This window comes from Ascaphus truei, chromosome 1, assembly GCF_040206685.1.
Source record: "Ascaphus truei isolate aAscTru1 chromosome 1, aAscTru1.hap1, whole genome shotgun sequence".
In the NCBI taxonomy this organism is placed as follows: domain Eukaryota; kingdom Metazoa; phylum Chordata; class Amphibia; order Anura; family Ascaphidae; genus Ascaphus; species Ascaphus truei.
In genome coordinates this window covers 58,656,813-58,662,812 of record NC_134483.1, presented here as the reverse complement: position 1 = coordinate 58,662,812, position 6,000 = coordinate 58,656,813, and positions in this window count along the sequence as shown.

Here is a 6,000-nt window from a genome sequence, read left to right as displayed (position 1 = left end):
GTTTGGTATATTTCTTTCCTTCTCGAGTGCGGACTAAATCTAGTGCTGTCTGTGCCCCTGTGGGCAACACATGTTTTTTCTTAAATAAGTGCAACATCTCTGAATTCTCTGTTCGTCCCACTAATATCTCGTGGCCGGTCCTGTGTCACCGTCTCGAGGGAACCACTGTTTGGTTACCGCCCTCAGACGTTGGGTCCCTGACCCCAGACACCCGGTACCGGAGACAGAGTACTACTTCACCCGAGGGAACCACTATCAGGTTACCGCCCCCAGATCATCAGTGCCTGTCCTGTTCCCTCTGTACTGGGCTGACAGCCTGCACTTTCATTCAGGGATTTTGCAATTACTATTCAGAAAATCAATCAGACAACCCGCAATCTATTTCCCATTAATACCCACTCGGTGTCTTAAGTTCCCAACACTAATGCATTAATACACCTACATATACGGCCTCCAGTCAGCCGACAAAAATCCCTCTCAACTTCGGGCTCCCACTTGCGGCACTGACTAGCATATATAACATGTAAACATTCGTACAATTTAGCAACTTATAGGTGACCACAAGCAACTGAAGAGTATGATATTTTTAACAGTTCTAAACAGAGCGCGACTCTAAAGATCACACCGTTGTATCACATCAACGTGAGTGAAAGACCTAAACAGATTATACTACCTAGGCAGCAACCCACCGACTTATCATAGGCAAGATAACACACAAATTGTATGCAAGAGCTTACCTTGACAATGAGGGTGATCAGTCCTCGGTTCGGTGTGTCACGGTCTCTGCAGCAAAATCAGCGACAGGTCAGTCTCTCGTGGTGAGCCGGAGTCACGCTGCTCCCCCCTTTCACGTTGGGCGCCAAATAATGAGGTCGTGAATCTCACTATATCAGGGTCTCTCTCTCTTCAGTCACTTGCTCCAAATTCAGTCATGCATGCGCTAGCTCACTAAGAAAGACTCTGACACAAGGTTCAGCTTCAATCTCAGTACATGCGTTATCCCGGGGGTAACACAGGAACTGCTGCTTTATTGTTCAGCTCACACAGTTCATATAGCTTACAATGGGGCGAGGCAGGGGGTTGGGTTTTAGCCAGATATATCTTGCTCCGGGACACGCTGTTGTCTCTCATTGGTACACATTATTCCCCGAGGCGTGCACATTCCTTCGTGCATGGGTGCGTGATCAGCTCATGAGAGACTCGGGCTGATAAGTCAGTTGTTTGTACATCTTGCATCAGCCGGATTTCTTCCTTCCAGGATAATCTCAGGGTGCGGTCCCGGATACAGGCGCCATCTTTACTGGACAATATCTATTTACTGGGCTGAGTTATATAACACTCGGAATAACGGATAAACATATATTCACATAATCTCTTCTACCTTCACACAGCCAATAGTGGTACAGACTTTGTGCCCTCCCCTTTTGGAGTCTCAGAGGAAGTGCTAAATTGTAGTCAGTCCAGGTCTCCCTCTCGTAGGGGTGAGACATGTGAGTTCAGCTCCTCTCGGCTGGGAGAGATCCAGGCCAGTCAGTCCTTCCTGGGCTGACTGAGCCAAGAGAGATCAGAGGCCTCGACTAACAGAGAGCCCAGCACCATCCAGAAGCCTGGAACCCTCTGTCACCAATCTGCATTCGCTGTACACCATCTGCAGTGACTGCCAAATAAAGCACCCTTTATAAAGCACCCCTTTATATTATATAAAGTATATAATACCCCTGCCTGAGTCTACAGTCTATTGGGCAGGGGTGTAAAGGAAGGCTGCTTTGGTGGGGACTGTCTCTGGGAATACTGGAGTCCACTGAAGCTGGAGGCGCTGACATCCTGAGTTGAACATCAAGAGCATCAAAAGCCTGTCCTTTTCCCCACACAATCGTGGACCACTCATCTCTCCTGGACCCTCACAGGTATGACCGCACTACAAACAGCAGTAACCAGTAGTACATCTTTCAGAGAGGGGGGGGGGGAACTGTGTTACACTATATAGAGATATTATATAAAACTGTTTTGTCTTATTTTCTGCTTAAACGCTGATGCCACCAAAGGCTTGGTGCCTTAAAGCTTAATCCTCTGTTAGTTTTTGGCTCTCATGGAAACCAGAGTGGGCTTTATAACATTGACAGGCCCTCAATAAACCAAGACATTCAATTGGTCACGTACAATGTACGATACCCCATAAAAGACATTGGAGCTCCTGAACTGGACATTCATGTTTCACACTATTGGATTTGGTCTAGGTGCTCTTGACCAGGATTAAAACTCTTTTTAGTTGCCCAACTGGTGAAGCTATAATAAACAGCTATTCTTCTGCTCCTTTTCCTATTGGCAAACGCATTCACCAGGTTTGCCCACCGTACTAAATTACTGATCGCCCTGGTAATAGAGCCTCTAGTTGTCGATATAGATGATAATTTTATCATTTCGTTGCAAGCGGCATCCTTTTGTCAGTTACCAAACCTTTAATTTCTCTTTCTAATTTGTACCTGTTATATGTTCGGGATTTTAGATCAAGGGCTCTTAATTTGAGGCCCTGAATATTAGTTTACCCTACGAAACTTAAAAAATGTTAACTTGATTTTAATTTTGTTTCGAAGCTTTAGACGTCAAAATACCAGAATATACAAATTAGCCATTCATACTAGACCCCCTTTTTAGCTAAATTATATTCCCCTACTGAAACAATTTACTAAAGATGTATTAAATTAGACATTGTCTAACATTTCATTGATTGCATCATTTGTAGTTGAGTCTTATGCACATTTTTTGTATCTTTAATGTACTTTATTAGTTTCTTTATATTTCATGTTTTTTCCTCCATGTGTTTTGTTGATTGGACTGTCTGTATCTGGTCTCTTTATTCTCGGTCTTCTGTTGTCTTGTAACCCCTTTTTTCTCCGCAAAGAAAACAATTCATATATACAGTAAACAAACAAATGTGTTTCTGTTTTTACACTGACATGTAACTGATTCAACATTGTAATAGCGGATTAGCTTTGAACACCAACTCACAACCCGTGCCTGGACTTTCAAATATGCTGTGAATCATTTGTTTCCATTCCTCCTCTCCTTGTTTGCAATCACGTTTTATCAGCAAGATTTTTGAACAGCCATTATTGATTTGTAAGCACTTTTATCCTTGGTAATGGTCAGAGTATAGCAGACGTGTTGTGCAATTGGTGGCAAATATACTTGGAAGCCGTCATCTTTGTTGCTATTCCAGTTAATGCCAGGCCGGGGCATTTCACAGCAGCAAAACCATAATTTGCATTAGGAAGGAATGGCAGCCATTTTTATTCCATCACCAAAACAAAATGTAAACCAGTAAGAATGGGAAGATACTGTATTAGAAAGGTTTTTGAATATAAAAAAATTGTACCTTTCACCTAGTAGGAATTTCTTTTAAAACAAGCAACATTCTGTTTTATTGCATTCGATAAATATTGCATATATATTTTTTAAATGATTACACAATTTTTATGTTGACTAACCATTTTATGATCTCTTGAAACCAGACACATTATTTGGAAAGTATAAGGTGTGTGTGTATGTATTTGGATTATTTCGATTAGTAAAATACTGTATGATTATTATTGACAATTTTTGCCTAGTGTCATGATTTTTACATTGCGTACTAGCAACCTTTATTGGGTTTTGTGCAGGCACATTATTTGCTACCACTTGTTCAATGGCAGTTTGACAGCCGGCATCAATGGTGCAGCCATGATTTGTTAGGTACCACGGACAGAACGATCTGAGCAACAGGTGGATGAAAGGGAATTCAACCAATTTAAACCATTAATGGGAATAAATCCTAAATAGTCCATAGTCCAAGATTCAATCTCAGGTAATCTACTCTTTCCTAAATCTGTCTCAGCGTCTCCCCTGCTGAAATCTCTCTCCTGGCTTCCTATCAAATCCCGTATCACACATGCAATTCTCCTCCTCACTTTTAAATCTTTACACTCCTCTGCTCCTCCTTACATCTTAGGCTAAGGCCCCGGTCTCTCCGCTGTAACGCGCGCCCGCGCTTTTGGCGGCACGTTCAGCCGATTCCCCGGTCTGCAGCTCACTGCAGGAGGAGAGACCGGGGGGGGGGCGTGGCGGAGGAGTGACGGGGGCGCGGCCATGATGTCACCCGGCAGGTTCGCCCTCATTGGCTGAACCGCCGGGGGGCGTGCCTAATCGCTCGACGCGAGTGTTCTATTGAGAGCAGGAATAGCTCTTGCGCGAGCGCTGCGGCCTCCCCTTGCAGCGGGCCCGGCGCCATTGCGGGGAGGGCTCTCGTGCGCGCAGCGTCCACCACAGCGGACGCTGTAGTAGGCAGCGGGGGCAAGGCCTCAGCCCTAATTTCTCGCTATGCACCATCATGACTCTTGCGTTCTGCTCATGGATGTCTTCGCTCTACCTCCATTGTATCTAAAGCCCTCTCCCGCCTTAAACCTTTCTCACTGACTGCCCCACATCTCTGGAATGCCCTTCCCCTCAATACCCGACTTGCACCCTCTCTATCCACCTTTAAGACCCACCTAAAGACACACTTGCTTAAAGAAGCATATGAATAGCACTGTGGATATTCTGAACACATGATACATAAAGCTTGGCCCCCTGCAGACGCACTTACCAAAATTCCCTCCTCCTTTCTCTGTATGTTCCTCCTACATACCAATTAGATTGTAAGCTCCTCGAAACAGGGACTCCTCTTCCTAAATGTTATTTTTATGTCTGAAGCACTTATTCCAATGACCTGTTATTTATATTATTTGTTATTTATATGATTGCCATGTTTATTACTACTGTGAAGCACTGTATGTACATCAATTGCGCTATACAAATAAAGACATACAATATGCTTCAAGGTTTGTGTATATAAAACCTATTCGTCAACAACCATTTCTGTATAAATCAAAATGCCTTTTATACATCAGATATTTTCCAGAAATGTAACCTAGATTCCACGTGCCGTTATTGTGTCAATATAAGGTAATGAAAGGGTTAACCCATTCATCTACCCCCAGTAAAACCAAGTAGGTTTAACACCCTTTATTACCTTAGCTTCTAGCCACTAAAGTAATGCTACTTTTATCATTTTTCTATTACATCTGAACCACATTAATTTCAGCCCCGGGGACCCCCTGCTTCCTGAGATACAGGCCACGGTATGGGGTGCCGGTATCTCCTGCAAGTTTAAATGTCCCAGTCACGTGACATTACTATGTAATTAACACACAGATACCAAGCAAGTGCAAAAAAATAAAATAAATTACCACATAATATATATGTATATAAGTGTCAATTGGAGTGCTAATGGGCATGGCTCCTCTCACATTCGCCCCTCACATTCAAAACATATCTAAAACCTGTTGCTTTTTCCTCTGCAATATAACAAAGATACGCCCTTTCCTCTGTTATTCGACTGCTAAAACTCTGACTCATGCCCTCATTCTCTCCCGTCTTGATTACTGTAAACTCCTGCTGTCCGGCCTTCCTGCTTCTCACCTGTCTCCCCTACAATCTATCCTAAACGCTTCTGCCAGAATCACTCTACTCTTTCTAGATCTGTCTCAGCATCTCCCCTCATGAAATCCCTCTCCTGGCTTCCGATCAAATCCCGCATCTCACATTCCATTCTTCTCCTCACTTTTAAAGCTTTACATTCTTCTGCCCCTCCTTACATCTCAGCCCTATTTTCTCGTTATGCACCATCCAGACTCTTGCGTTCTTCTCAAGGATGACTTCTTTCTACCCCCTTTGTATCTAAAGCCCTCTCCCGCCTTAAACCTTTTTCACTGACTGCCCCACACCTCTGGAATGCCCTTCCCCTCAGTACCCGACTAGCAGCCTCTCTATCCACCTTTACGACCCACCTTAAGACACACTTGCTTAAAGAAGCATATGAATAGCACTGGGTATAATACTGGACACATGTTACATAAAGCTTGGCCCCCTGTAGACGCACTTACTAGAATTCCCTACTACTGTATCTGTACGTTCTCCCTACCT